This window comes from Malurus melanocephalus, unplaced genomic scaffold, assembly GCF_030028575.1.
Source record: "Malurus melanocephalus ecotype Western Australia unplaced genomic scaffold, MMel_1.1 scaffold_46, whole genome shotgun sequence".
In the NCBI taxonomy this organism is placed as follows: domain Eukaryota; kingdom Metazoa; phylum Chordata; class Aves; order Passeriformes; family Maluridae; genus Malurus; species Malurus melanocephalus.
Window position 1 is genome coordinate 414,157 of NW_026623278.1, and position 15,478 is coordinate 429,634.

Genomic DNA, 15,478 nt, shown 5'->3' on the forward strand with positions numbered 1-15,478 from the left:
GCTAGTCACATAGATCTACACAAGGTAACCCCTGAAGATGAATACAATTTCTTTTCATCTTACTGGGAGAACTACAGAAGGTAGAAGATGAAGCCAAGGCCTTTTCTCAGCACGAAAKCTCAGGGGGGAACCCTATCTAAAAATGGGAAGCCCAGGGCTAAGCACTGATGAAACAGCACCTGAAGAGACCACACAGATCAGAAACACCCAGCAGCGCACAGCAWGCACCTGTGAACTGCAGGCATCACACACACTTCAGTCTCCTTGGCAGTGAGGGTCTGGGAGCACCACAGGTRCCTGCAAACCTTTCCAAGGATGCTTTGCAGTCCCACCAAGTGTTAAAGCAAGCCTGGGTACCACGACATTCTTTTGTTTTTAAATTAAAATTAAAATAAGAAAGAAAAGATCAATAATAACTCAGAAGCCATTCTTATCTGAGAGTCTGTTTCCTCTCACTGGTGGGCTAATCCTTTACATAATCTTCAAAGAGGCCTCAGCACTCTGGTTCTTGTTTAGCCAGTTGTTTGTCGGGCTTCTGATCTCTTAAAATACAGCACAACAAAACTCAAGGCATAACATCCACAAAAAAMCAGCAGATGGCAACTTCTTGTCCCACACTAACCAGGTAAGCCAATACAAGAAGATGCATCACGAAAAGCATTCACTGTTAATTTTTGTCTGGACTCAGTGGATTCAGGGACACACAGAAGCACCACCAGTGCTCCAGCATCACTCCACTGAGTATGTGGCTTTCATGGCATTAAAAGTACAAGTTCTCTGAAAAACATATCCCAAACCCCCTCAAATTGTTAGCATGGGCAATCAGCTATTGAAAGAGGACTCCAAGTTCTTTGCAACAGTGCATGGGATGACTTCCAYATGAGTTCCACAGTGCTGTCAGCACATGATCTTTCACCACCTCCAGCACTTGGTCCTATTACTGCCACAGCACTGCACTGGCACAGCAGCTGCCACTTCTCCTACAGGTCATTTCACTAACACCCAGAGCTTTCTTCTTTTATAATGATGAGTTTGGGATTTACATTTCAGGTGAAGAAACAAAACGTTCTGGCTAAGTCTGAATATTTAAATTAGGACAAATTATTTTATTATTATACAGCAGGCTGTGCAACCTCTCCTCAYGAAAACTCCATCTGAAGTCTGAGGGAGGGTGGAGGGAGAAAGTCAAACCTTTTGTTTTCTGCACWCTGCATCATACTGCAGACTATCTGCTGAGTATTTTATCTATGGAGACGCACCTCAATGAATGTCAAAGACTAATAAATATTAAATTAGGGTGGTTTGCTTGCTTAAKCTTTGGCACCATCCTTCGTTAGTGAGTCAAATCTCCATTGAGCCGTTCAGCCTGTCAGGGCCATTTCTTCCACAAAAGCACTGGTCTATGATGTAGGTCACTAGAAAAAGTTCATTTAGGTAGAGAACATCATCTGAATTTTCCAGTCCGAAGTAGCAAATGAAATTTGAACAGAAAAAAAAAATCACATCTTTGTAATGTTCCTTAAAGGAAGGAGGAAAAAAAAAAGGAGTAGAAATATTATGAAGATGAAAAGAAATTGTATTCATCCTCATTAAATATAATGAAGCCCACTTGTAGCAACATTAGATCTACAAAAACTGTTTTTTTAATGTCACTCTGACTAAACAGATGTTCAGAACAGTTACTCTTGCATAAAATGCCTAATGGGAGAGAAGCAGGAAGAACATGCACTTGTAGAAAATACTACTACTGAAGAAAAACTACTCTGAAAGCCTCTTCGTGTTCTCAGTCTCACTTTGTTATTCCATATAGACACAGAAAAAGGTTGATTAAAAAATTAGAATCATGCTGATCAGAGAAACTTCCTTGTTTAAAAGAAAGCATAACAACTTGCGTGGGAGTRTATCATGCAAAGTCTAAATACAGACTGTCAGTAAGTTAAAAGGGTAAATAGTGTAATTTCTAGGAGCAAATATTGTAGTTTCTAGGAGTAAGATGAAAAAAAAAACCCAACCCAACCAAAACAAACCCAACCCACTTTAAAATTTAAACACCTCAGGGCTATATAATGTAGTGTACTAAATTTTTAATTTAAAGTGGGCAGATTCATTAGGAAAGCCTGGCAGTGGTCTCAGCTGATTTTCCTTGTCTGAGCACAGTGGAAAAGATGAAAGCAGAGGGCTCTGTACCCCATTACACAATCTTTTGAGCTTGCAACACAGGGATCTAGAAAAAAATTCCAGTTATATCTAGGACTGTTGATAATCAGCTTCACTTTTCAGTTTCCCTTCTTCCTTCTCAAACAAATTCCCAAGTAGTTTTCAATATGTGCTTCCATTTAATGCTTCCATTCCTGCAGCACATTGATTTGTGCTGCTTCCTGTTATCTGGATCAACCAGTATTTCCGTCACGATTCAAACTGCAACTTAACACTCCTCTCTCCAAAAATAATAAAAAATAATCCAAATCCAAAGTAATACTGACTTGACCTTCCACCAGCAGCACAGACTTCACGTCTTCCAGTGGGTGAAAAGTTTCCTTTGACAGCATAAGGAGTCATACTTATTTTGATACTAAAATGACTTCTATTCTTCCTTCTTTTGCCAAAAATAAGAAATGGGAAAAAGTCATAAGCATGGAAGATCAGGCAAMATTAGTTGAAATTCTTGTGTGCTCTCTCTCAGATTAAGTTTCAGCCTACCCGTCTTCAGAGTTGCTTTTTAATTACAAAAGAGTTTTTAAAAGTGCTTTTTATATTAAAAAAAATAAATTATTTGAGAGCCCAGGCATCAAAGCCAGCTCAGGTAGTACCTCACAAACTCACCAGCAGTTTCACACCATCTCTTTGTTGATTCACTGCTGAGACAACGCAGGAAATGTCAATGAGACTTGTCCAACCCCATCCAGCCCAGAGTGCTGCCCAAAAGCTGCTCCTCTGCAGCCAGGTCTGCCACCAGCAATTATGCTTGTCCCCACCTTGGGTGGTGGAGGGAAGGACACTGGATCTTCTTGCAGCTCCAGGAAGAGCTGGGCAAGATCCATCTACCCAAGAAATGGTTTGTCCAAGATGATGCCTCTTGCCACTGCACACCTTGGAGGAAATGCAACTGCTGTTGCAACACTGCAACAATTTTCAGTTTCTGAACAGTGAATTCAGTTTGCTCCACTGACCCTACCTGCTTGGAGGGGAAGGAGCAYGGACAGCATCACCTCAGACTGCCTTATATTACTGCCTGGGGTACTTTGTGCATTGATGTAATCCTTCAGCCTCACAGTGCTGTGATCAGACTTTGCTCTGGGCAACCATTAAATATTTCACAATCAAGAGAAAGTAGATAAGGCTTTATTTCTGCAATTTCCAATCCCTCTGCAAAAACCTGATACAATCAAATTGCTTCAATCCAACTGATGCTGAACTTAAGCTATCACCCACTAATACCTAACAAGAGAGCAGAGACTCCCAACCACCKATTCTTTTTATGCCTGCCAGCAAGAAGACAGATTTATTTCTTTGGGATTAGCATTTTGTTATTGGAATGACTGGATATACCAGTACTGTTGCAACAAATCAGCATAAACCATAATCTCATTACAAAGCTATGGGACAGATTAATCCACTGAAAAATCCAGTTTGTTCCAAGACAAGCTTTTCCCCAGCTGCAAATATACAGAGACAGTATCTCAGTGAGTCTTCAAAAAAACCTGTTTGACCTACTGCAGGGAAGAGAAGAACAAATATTTTAAATAAGCAGTAAGTGGAATTTTGGTGCCACTGCCACTGATGGTAAACGCTCTGCTGACTTCAGCAATCTACCAGTTTGAACCTTGGCATCTTGCTTTCTGTGTGTTCGTAAGAAAACTAGTGAGGAAAAAAAAAAAGAAAGCGTAGTAACAACACAGATTTCATTGAGCTTTGTTTGTGTTTATTTCAAGCCTTCAGAACAAACACCCCAGAATGAGAAACCTTACTTTTTATGAATTCAAGCCAAACAAGCCAAAACACATCTTTCAACACAGACTGCTCTTCACTCCCACACAGGGGAAAAAAACCACTCAGTACAACAACATCTTAACATTCACATTCCAAAACAGAGTAACTTTCTGTTGCTACCATAATTACTCTTCTTATTAATATTGAGCATCATCAGATGTAAGTGCAGATTTGCTGTATCCTCATGACAGATTTAGTTCTATGATTGATCAAACAAAACAGYCAAACACCATGGTTACTTACAACAGCCCAGAAAATATAATTAACTCTTGAAACTATTCTGATACTCTGCAACATGTTGAATATGTGCCAACTATTAGTGGCAACTATTTATCATGGTGAAAAAAGCAAAGCAAAAAATRCCAAAGAATCACTCAATTCCTTTAAAAATGAGGAAGAAGCTTATAGAAGAAAGCTTTCTGTTTYTGAAGTTACCACAGATCACAAAACTGAAGTGCTAAGAATAATAGCAAGGAATGACAAGTTTAACTGCACTTAAAATGGTCACAGGTCAGAAATATTGAGGAGAAAGCTAAGAAACTTTTCATTACATGCAAGAGAGGTTCCAGCCTAGTTTAGTGTTACCACAGGGAGTGAGAAAAATGAATTATGTCAATCCCATATTKAGTTAATTTTCCATTTTGAATTCTCATGGCCAAAATCACAGGGGGTAAAAAAAAGTTAAATATTTTATCTGCCCTTTGCAATCAAGGCACCAGKCCTGAAAATAAGGAATGCAAAGAGTAGCTTTCAAAAGCCATCTGATAGGTACAGATAAAGAGAAAAACAGCATTATCTGACCAAAGGAAAAACACAGCAGTAATGAGACCTCTGAGCAGCTTGCTGCCGTCCAAATCAGCTCCTTTATGTATTTCATTAGGAGAACCAAGGTTTCCTTTCAGTAGAGGCAGGCATTCCTTATTCTAGAGAGCTCCTGCTCAGAGTTATCTATAAATACAGTGAGGTCCACTGGAGGACACATTTCCAAGTGCCTGTTTAGCATCAGGTGCCCAGCTGGAGAAGTTTAATACTTAAGGAGTGGCAGGTTAGCATTCTCAACACTCTGTTCCTGACTTCCTATTTGTGTCCAAGCACAGACAAAGAGCAGTTGCTTCAGCTGATCAAGCCAGAGGCGGCTGCACACCTTTGCTCTGCACGAGTCACGTGCAGTGCCTGGGAGTGAAGGCTGGGTAAACTCCCCACATTTGGGATGCCAATGAAGAAAATTTTAACCCTACCAATCTCGTGGATTTAAGAGCTAGAATTCGATTCCAGATCACCCTGGCAGACAGAGAAACAGCCTATTCATTCAGAGATTTCCTGGGCACAGCATGAGAGCTGGGGAGCTCTCATTGACAGTTATTTATAATTAGATGATATTTTAAAATAGCATCCAAGTAAACACGCTCTGTCCTCTCATTACACATCCCAAGTCCTAAAGGGACACTATGCCACTTTGTGTTGCACAGCAGTGATCCCTGCYTGAACTTGGGGCATCTTGGATAAGCTCCCAATTAAAAATAAAGTAGCCCAAATGCAGGAGCTGCTCAAGCATAGTTTTCTTTGGTTTTCAGAGAACTCATCATTACAATTTAATTTGTCTCTCATTTTTCTTGCAGCCTGCGTTAGGGATGAAATAAAAACAGCTGGAAGTGAACAGAAGTTCAGCTCTGCTCTGAAGTGAGGTTGCCACCTGGCTGCTTGCCCAGTGGCCTGGCCCACCTCCCCGTGCCCTCAAGTCCAAGCAGGCACTAATGGATTGTGCACACACGGCACCCGATTGTTGGAGCTGCTGCTACCTCTGCACTTGAGCTACATCCATCCCAGCCCTTCTGCTCAACCTGCAAAAATCCAAGTTTCATTAATAAGCAGGTAATGCCTCTTCAAACACGGGCTGCCTGCATACATGGACAGAAGTGTGGATGTTCAACTCTAATTAGGAACCTCTAAGCCTGGTTACATCCTGGAACAGTATCTGAGTAATATGGGAATACTAACAGGAGGAACACAAAGCAGCCCCGACCTTTTCTGATGAAGAACAGCCTTAATCCTGAATGCAATTTATTTCCATTGTTTCAGAGAAGTCTTCATTTAAATCGTAAGGTATAAAAAGAATGGCTTTGCTTTTATTAAAATGTAAAGGAYAAGTGAGTAACAGCTCTTAGCAGCTCTTTGATAATATTTCTATCACCTCAAGAAGGCACACACAAAAAAACCCCACCCTTGTGTGGAAAGGAAAGCTTCTACTTTTGGTAAGCAGCATGCAGAACACAGAGTGAATAACAAAAGCCCATCATGCCTCACTCTCCCCTTGAGGGCACATTTATCTTTGCCCACAGGCAATTTGGTCTTAAGATATTTTGTTATATATTGACAGGAATCCAAATGATATTTGACAGTGCAACCCATAAGACATGCAACAGAAAAATCCTCTCCTCCAGCTCGCCCTACATTCAGCTGCAGTGCTATCACCACCTTGATGCTGGTCACAATCACAACCTTGGTCCAGGGGCTGCAGCAACACGTGTGTGTAAATCCATTTTGTGTTTTCCTATAGAGCCCTTTCACCTCTCTGAGTCACACATGTGCTGATGCTTTCTATGTTTTCCTGCTATGAGTTTCCTGCTTCACATTTGGAAATTAAGACAGGAAAAAAAAGTCTGACCATAATGAAATTACACAAGAACAACTCAGGTAAGATCTCAGATTTAACTCCATGCATGTGGCTGTGGCCCCTTCAAAGAGGAAATGTGGCAGTTTGTCCTTTAAATAAATAGAAGCCTAAACAAAAAAAAGTGTTAAGAAAGCAGCAGGAATAATTAAATGTTTTGGAAGCCAATCTTTCAGCAAGGATATACACCTAAGATTCTCCTTTTGGCTCATCACATCCTATATCACATGGACAAGGATTACCACTATTATTACAAATMCACAACATCCCCACTCTCCTTCTCTAGGTCAAGCAAGCAGTCAGCGTGGGCTGAGAAAAGGATGYGATACATGCAAAGCCTACCAATTCACATTGGAATCCTGCCAGCAAAACTCCCTTCTCTGAAGTTAAACAAAACATCATGTCAGCAGCAAAGAGCAGGATTCCACAGGGGGAGATCCCATGTTTTCTGCACTATCAACCACCCCCTGCAGCGGGGAAGGATTGCAGCTCCTTCTAACAGCAACAAGCTGCAATTCCAGCTTCTGCTCCCAGTGACCAGAAAGAGGGAAGTCTCTAGAAATGCCTGAAATAAGTTTTCCTGCTTGTTTTCTCACTACTGGTAGCACATACGCAGCTATCCTTCCTGGAACACACACAGCCAAACATCACACTGCTCTCTGCTCCAAGAAACACCTGACTTCCTCCACGCTGAGGAAAAAGRAAGAGGGCAGAGCAAAAAGATGAGAGTATGGAGGGATGGAGAAGCAGAGTTTGCACAGGTGCTGGAAGAAGACAGACAGTGAAAGAGATGGAAAGGGTGAAAGGAAGGACTACTATGTGAAGAGCAGAGAGGGTAAGAGAAGCAGCTCCTTGCACTGCTCYGTTCTGCCACTGCTGGACAGCGCTGCGAGTTTTACCTCACAGCGACCTTGCAACACCTGGAAGCCCACAAGGGCAGGACAGTAGCCTGGAGCGTGGAACAAATGACACAAACTGGAGCTAAGGGTTCCTTGAACCCAGCATGCCCTAAAGGGACACACTGAAAGATGAAACAGRAAAGCTGGACAAGAAGAGGCATTTGTGCACAGATCTCMTTTTTYTCYCCCTCTCCTTAAAGAAAACTTTTTCTCATTTTCCCAGCCCAATCTTCCCCACTTCATCTCCAGAATAGTAAGGTGCCAGGAAGCAACAAGAATAACTTTCAGTGGGGCAAATAAGCAAAACTGCCAGTTGGAACCACAACAACAAAAAAAGCTGCAAACTGAAAAACAAACACCCGAGAGGGGGTATCCAAGCATTTGTGGACTACTTGGAACTAGTTCCTGGAAGTTAGTAACTCGAGTATTCAGACTGCATAGCTCTTACCAACCCAGCTGCAAGGCAAACGTGCTGTGCTTCAGTCCGTCTGCCCAGCTCACACAGTGCTCAGCAACAGCCCTGGCAGCATGAAGCCAAGTCAGGGGRCAGCTCTGAAATTACCTTCATCCACTTGTGCCTCTGGGTCAGTCCTGGGCACACAGCCTGTCCCTCCAGGACAGAGTGAAGGCTTATTTACTCTATTTATGGTGGTTAATCTCTGTACTCCATGCCACTGGCCCCACACAGCCTCCAGTCCAGCACCTTTGGAAGATGCACACCCCAACACCATCCCAGCCAGCAGCTGGTGCTCTCCTAAACAGTGGCCACAGCTCCCCAGCCTGTCCATGGAAACCTGTAAGACATGGAGCCACATCCTCACCCATGCCAGGTAGACATTTTGCCATGAAGGCACCAAGACAGCAAGCAAAGCAGCACATGACCCATCAAAAGGGACTTTTACTTCTTTAYTCAGCTTTTCTTCCCACTCGCCCAGCTCTGCCTGTAAGGAGAAATGCCCCAGCTTCCTTGTCGGCACCACAATGTTTTCCCTGCTCATTTCACAAACAGAATTGCAGCATGTTGTGTTTTATATAACATTTGAGTCACTAAGGTTCAGCCCTGGTATGAAGTAATTRCACTATCAACTTCATCAGGTTGAGCTCTTGGGCATCTTCCAGCCCCTGAGACCATGTTTAAATCTTTATTCTGGGATCTCTTAGAAGCCCAGTGACACGCTCACAGACCAAGGATATGCGTGCATCCAAGTTCTCTGTGATTACAAGATTATAACAACCTGAAAGAAAAAAAAAAAAAGACACTTTTCAAGCAATTTTGCATTTCCTGAAGGTTCGCACTTCCAGGAAGCTCCAAGTGACCTTTCCCACWGCAATAAGATTTGCTGCTCTTCCTGGCAAAATCACCATGCACTCCTCTGCTGAGAGCACATCAGCTCTTGCCTGGGTGCAGAGCTGCAGCCCCTGGCACAGGGCTCCCCAAACACACACTTCACATCTTCACCATCTCCCTCTGCGTAACAGACAACCAGAAGGATGAGGATTCTGGGTTCCACAGCCTCCCCAGCCCCAGGAAGACCCTTGTGCCCCACAGCATGTAGCACCAAGCCTGGCAGGGCAATACATCACACAGCAATGGTACAGGAGATATTGAGACACAGCAGCTCTTCCTGTTGGTGCAAAGCCTCAGCCAAGCATGCAGGTGCCCTGGCAAAGCTGTGATTTATTAGTTTTATGCAGACTTGCACATCACCTCAGAGATTGCAGAGCAGATGTGGCTCTGATCCTGAGCAAAGACACTCTTCAATCTGCTTACACACCTCAATTTTACATTTCTGTGCTAAGCCCTTTAGAAGAGCAGATGTGGCTTACAGGTGGAGGCACAGTGAAGTTCGCTCCACAAGTTTTTCATACTGCAAATGGTATGAAAATCACAAACCACAAATGCTACACAGAAATCTTTCCAAAGAGAAGTGCCATTAAAAGCAAAAAATTTCAGACTTGAAATATTGGCTCACTGAGTTTATGAAGGTTGGTTTTGACTCATATGCAATCCACATTGAGATGATGACTGTTTTCCTATAGGGGAGAGACTTAAGCTTCCCTAATCCAACCAACTTGTTACTCCTAATGCCAAAAGGAAACACAGCAACACCCATGCCCTTTGCTTCTGACAAACCACCACTGGAATGACTGGAACACACTGCAGCTCTTCCCACAACTTCCATCAAATCCTGTAGCACCAGACCATGCTGTCCAATATCCTCCAGCACTTCGTCTTGGCACAGGTGCCTTTGCTGGGGCATTACAGGGAGTGCCAGTTCACGTAAGCAGCGAAGCCAGGAACACCCAGTTCCAGAACAGCACTCACAGACAAAGCAGAAAACAACRAAGCCCTTCTTTCCTGTGCTAGCCTTATACCTTTCCTTGCAGCAGCAGCACATGATTCATCACACCACATTTGTTTTAAGATTAAGGGTTTGACTAACTGTTCGAGGCACCTTAATATCTTTGATCTTATGTGTATCTTGTGTTTTATTTGAAAGCTAAATGGGGGGAGGGGAAGAAAGAAAAACTCCCATGGATTTAAAGTTATAGCACTTAAATGCCAGTTAAGAACAGACTAATGGCATTTCACCTTCCAATACCTGAACAACATAATCATTAAGGAATATTTGTCCAGGTATGTACACGAAGGCTTCACCTCACAGAGTCAAAACTTTAAAAATTGAAACAATGAGTTAGTAGTTTCCCACCTTGAATAATAGAGAAACATATGAAAGAAATAAGAGCAATGTAACTATTTTCCATTCTAGCAGCCCTAACACACTGCCAAGGTTATGGTTAAGAACACACAATATACGCTACCAAAATGATGCTGAACTCTTTATCTACCTCACTGAAAGTCCAGGGTACTCCTGGGAATAGGTTTTGCCAAGTTACTGGCCTCCATCTCCAGAAAGGCACAATAATCTTTACAGGCACCATTYGGTAGCTGCAGGTTTTAAATGAATTAAAAGCTTTTTCACTAAAATGTTTCTGGAACACATCTCTGCCAGCASGGGAAAAGGAAAAAGACAATCCAACCAAAACAAAAACCCAGAAGCAGTGGTTAGTGGCAACCTGTCAATCGTTTTTTTTCATTCAACTGTCTTGATGGAAACAGCAGACAGCACAGTAAAGGCAGAAAGAAGAGGAAGCAAGCAGGAGATGCTACTGGGATTATTCTTCAATGGCAGAACACACAGTATTAACAGTCGGTGTTTCAAAGCTGTTCAGCACCTAAGGAAGAAATCAAGCCACGTGGATAGAACCAATCTTGAGGATATTTCCTTTCAAAGCAGACACTTGTCTGCCCCATACATAAAAACTATCACCTACCACACCCCAGTGAACAAGACGGCCACGCCTACAGTGGGCAGTCAGATCACGGCCATTGCCCAGGGTCTGAGCATATCTGAAACCTCTTTCTTGGGCTGTTCAAAAGCTTTGCCCTACTCCCACATGATGCCTTTTAAAGATTTATTCAATAGCAGACTACTGAGACACCCTGCACTAGCTTCTCAGAAGAAGGAGGTCATTCAAGACAATTAAAGCACGGATAGCAGCATTCAGACCTTTAAAGAATAAGTCTCTTTGTAGTTYCAAAGTATTGTTCAGCTGCACAGATAACCCGCATTTGTGGAGTGACGCAATGCAAAATTTTCATTATGTACACGGCCACGCTGTTCTATTGAGTACGATGTTCTTTGATAAGATGTGAGGGTGCTTAGTTTCCAGAACTGGAATAAGCTCTACAGTAATGTGCTGAATAGAACAATAGTCCCCTGAACATGACTGGGGTAGACAGTTGTCACCATGAGAAAGTTCTGAAATGGAAGAGAAAAAGAGAACCTGAAATAAAACTAAATAAAATCCCTCTGTCCCCAGGAGCAACAGCAGTACGAACTCACTATTCACCCACTACTGATAAGCACAGGAGTTCATCTGAGGRCAAGAAAGAAAAAAATCACCTTTTAAACCTATTATCCATTTTACAGATTTTTCCTTTCTTTACAACTACTAATTCTGCCGTTTCATCTTACAGCACATTTACAATGCATAGAGAAGAATTTCCTTCACTGTCTCAGYGGCTCATTGAGATCCCTTGTGAAAGTTCAGCATGTTTTTCCCACCATGCACAGTAGGAAATCACTTCTCTATGRGTTAAGGTCAAGTGCCACTATATTTGATCCCAACAGTACAAGCACATTTTTTTTTCCTAGATATCACTTAGGAAAAAAACAAATCAGAGGACCACATGGCCTTTTAATCCCATAAACTTCASTCTGTACACAAACTGGGAATTTCTGTGAACTCTTCCAGTTTATATCCAATATATGGGTTAAAAAYACGTACAAGAAAAGGCTGATCTTTACTTGTGAAAATATAGCAAGACCATCTGGGAAAAAGGRAATTCCACTAACAAAAAGAATGACAGGCTCTTGGGAGTCTGAAGGGAGCAGTGAGCTTACAAAAAAAGCTTGCCCAAAGCTCAGCTCTATGCAAAGCAATATTTTCCAGATCTTAACCCTGATAGCATTTCTCTCTTACYCTCCAAAATTATCCTTAGAAAAATAATTACCAGAAATTTAAAGCCCTGAGATCACCACGCACAACATCATTTCCGCACCAGCAGCAAGACACAGMCGCAGCTTCGCCTTTGTCTGCTTTYYGTCCCGCTGCTCTGAGGAGCGCCAAGCCAAGCCTCACCTGCAGCCCTGGCTCTCACCTTTTGCCCTGTTGCAACCACACCGCGATAGGATCTCCTTCTACTGTGGGTTCTCAGAGCTGAACCCCTTYCTTCCCCACTGCACCCACCCACAGGTCTCTCACTGTGGTGGGATTCAGCTGTGACAATGCAAACCAGGACTAGGGGGTGGAAGGGGCAGGACAGGAAAAACACAGCACAAWGCTCATTCCTCTCTTGCTCTTCAAGTCTTGCTTCTTTTCATCTAAAAGAGCCYACTCAGTGAATTCCACAGCATGAGATCAAGTCTATGCATTTTCTCTGATAGGGTGTTTAGCACTCTTTTAGCAGTTTTGAGTTATCATCTAGAAATATTTAAGTCATTACGGAGGCTGGGAAATAAAACTCCTATAAAACCCATTTGCTCCCTTCAAGAGCAACAGGTTTGGGGTTTTTTCAGTATATTTGTTCAATTAATATAACAATATTCACCAACAAAACAATAAAACACATGAATACATTGAAACAAACAAATTTTGATTTATGACTTAATAGCATCCAAAAGCATAACCTGAAACACAACCAAATGTGAAATTTAATCTAGAAAGAAAAAAAAACCGCAGAAGTTGACATATTTATCATTTCTAGATGGATAAGGTAGGCACGAATGCCTAACTATTTCCAACTATATCTTGATATAACAAAAGACTACTTCCTCCCATGCCATCAAGAAAAACCCTCCCTTCTTAGCAGAGGACCAAATTTAGTGCACATAAATATTTCATAACTTCATCCTGTCAAGAAATCAAACTGAATTACTTAAGGGCAATTTTCCAGGAGCTGCACATCCAAGCTCGAAGAATRAAACTGAACTGATCATACCCATTCTTCCGCTTCATACCAAAAGGCCAGAAGGGGAAGMAACAGTGAAAAACTGGAGATCTTGTGTGGGTGTCATCTAAGAACATTATCCACCAAGTGCTACGCTCCATTAAGAATTGTGGAAACAACACAGTAAAACTGGCACCTTCTTAAGAAAATACAACTCCAGCTTTACAATCCTCTCCTACATCCTGATCTGCCAGAAGAAACTAATTCAGGCTTTCACAAAACCTCATGAAAACTGAAACAACAGCCAAGAAACAACTAGCTGCTACAGAGAGGCCAACCACAAAATCAAAAGGTGACTGAAGACAGACATCTACAGGTGGTTCGATTTCCAACAGCATGAAACACATGCAGCTTCCACTGATCTGGAGAGGAATTCAGCACATGAAGAAGAGATGAGGCCATTTCTATGCAAACAAACCCTGACACAAAGATAAGAGCCACACCCTGATAAAACTGGCACAAGACACTACTTTGCTAACAGAGATAGCCTTGGACAACACACATTTGGACTTGACTTTGCATTTATTTTCTTCAGTGTGGCATCAAGAAATCCTCTGGCAGAGCTCCACCGTTAACTTCACGAGAACAGGGATGCAGAGCAACCACCCCACSACAGCCTGTGCTCCAGTCAATTCCACAAGCATTGCACATTCCCAACTTTCCTCCTGTAGAAGGCTTTGCGCTGATTCATGGTTGCTTTCTCTTATTGCAAGACAATCTCCTTTGGAAAAAGGAAAGTATTCTCTTCGTATCCCCAAGACCATGGCGTCTGAGTTCTTTATAGTATTGATTTGTCTGCCGTCTGTAGTGCCCCAAGTTAAAAGTGCATGCAATTGAGCAGGCAAAACCAGACCCACGAGCTGCTGAACTGGGCAGACCTAAAGCAGCTCCAGCCCAAAGCCYTTCACACAGAGCTATACCTGAGGCTGCCTCCTGGCAGGGCTTAGTGCGGGGCTGAGCCACCACTGCAGGACACCTGCAGCAACAGCTGCCTGTGTCTGGCCATCTCAGGGCACGGGCACAGGAGCTCAGCTCTGTTTACATCCACTCACCATCACATATGCTCGACACGTGGGACAAAAAAGCCTTTGCACAAAAGACACATCTTCGTCTTTCAAACAATTATGGGATATTCCCATCAACAGATCCAATACAAGACCGCCTCCTCCCCCCAAAAAAACCCCAGCAACTGCTTACTTCAAAACCCATAAACTTTCTCTACCCACAAAGCTTTCTTCAGGYRTCTTCCAATGAAGAAAGACAAGAGRAGCAGGRAGATTGGGAGGTATAGCACACAAAGAGGGAAATTAATAAGTCATCAATATATACATCCTGTTAAAGCCTGAACCGCTGCCAGGAGCTTCAAGTAAAATTGACAGCCTTAAGTGCAGTGACTGGAGGCCATCTTAGCTGTTCCTAGTGACAGAAGGTATTACCACGAGGAACAACTTAACACACCAGCTTTGCCATCCTCCCAGAACAACATACATTTGACACTATGATGAACAGGCAGATGCAGTTAAAAAAAAGAAAAAAAAGAGCTTTTCTTTAACATGCTCCTGAGTGCCAGCTCTGAGGAAGCACTATAAGTGAAAGGAAAAATACTGCATAAATCAGGGGCAAAGTCAAAAATCATCAYTGCATTGTAGAAACTGCCGTTAAGTAATAAAACACTCTTGGTCTTGACCTGTACACTGAGGAGTAACAGAGGACGATGCCTGCGCTTGTTTTTAACTTTTCAAATCAATATAGAACTTGATAAATCAAGAACTGCTCTATTACATTATATAAGTACACGGTGACTTTGTAAGCCAATGAATTTGGAAGCCTGGAATTTTTTTTTTTTTTCCAATTTGTGAGTGATCTTCTGCATTCCTTTAGAAAGCTGGTCAGTTCTCATGGAGGTACCATGCAATGCACATGCACATTATCACAGAGCAGCTGTCTGAGGTTTCATAAAAATTCTCCCGTATTTCCCCAGTTCTCTGTACCAACACATTACTTTCCAAGACATGGATCTAGGAAAGGTAAAACGGCGCTGTCATAGCTGTTCTGTCAGATACGATTCATACTTCCTGGAGTAAACAAAAAGCTGCAGTCTTGGAAACTGCAGGTGAGCACCCAAGTGAACTGTAATAAAAAGTTATCTGGAGACTGTAAAGGCTTCTTACGTTACTCTTTTTTTTTTTTTCTTTTTTTTTTTAAACCAGGTCCGCGGCATTCTCAGGGAACTGTAACACTAGGGATTTAGCCCACTTGGCTATTTAGTATCCATTCTAACTTGGCCTTGCTGTAGCATCACTTCATCAAAACACCGGATCTCCAGTGCTCAAAATGCCCTTC

General features: G+C 42.4%; 1 protein-coding gene across 1 annotated transcript in view; it reads right to left on the bottom strand.

Moving 5' to 3' along the window:
* The window catches only part of GAREM1 (GRB2 associated regulator of MAPK1 subtype 1), a 99,501-nt gene that overhangs the window by 83,233 nt on the left and 790 nt on the right, over positions 1-15,478 (bottom strand). The window lies entirely within an intron of this gene.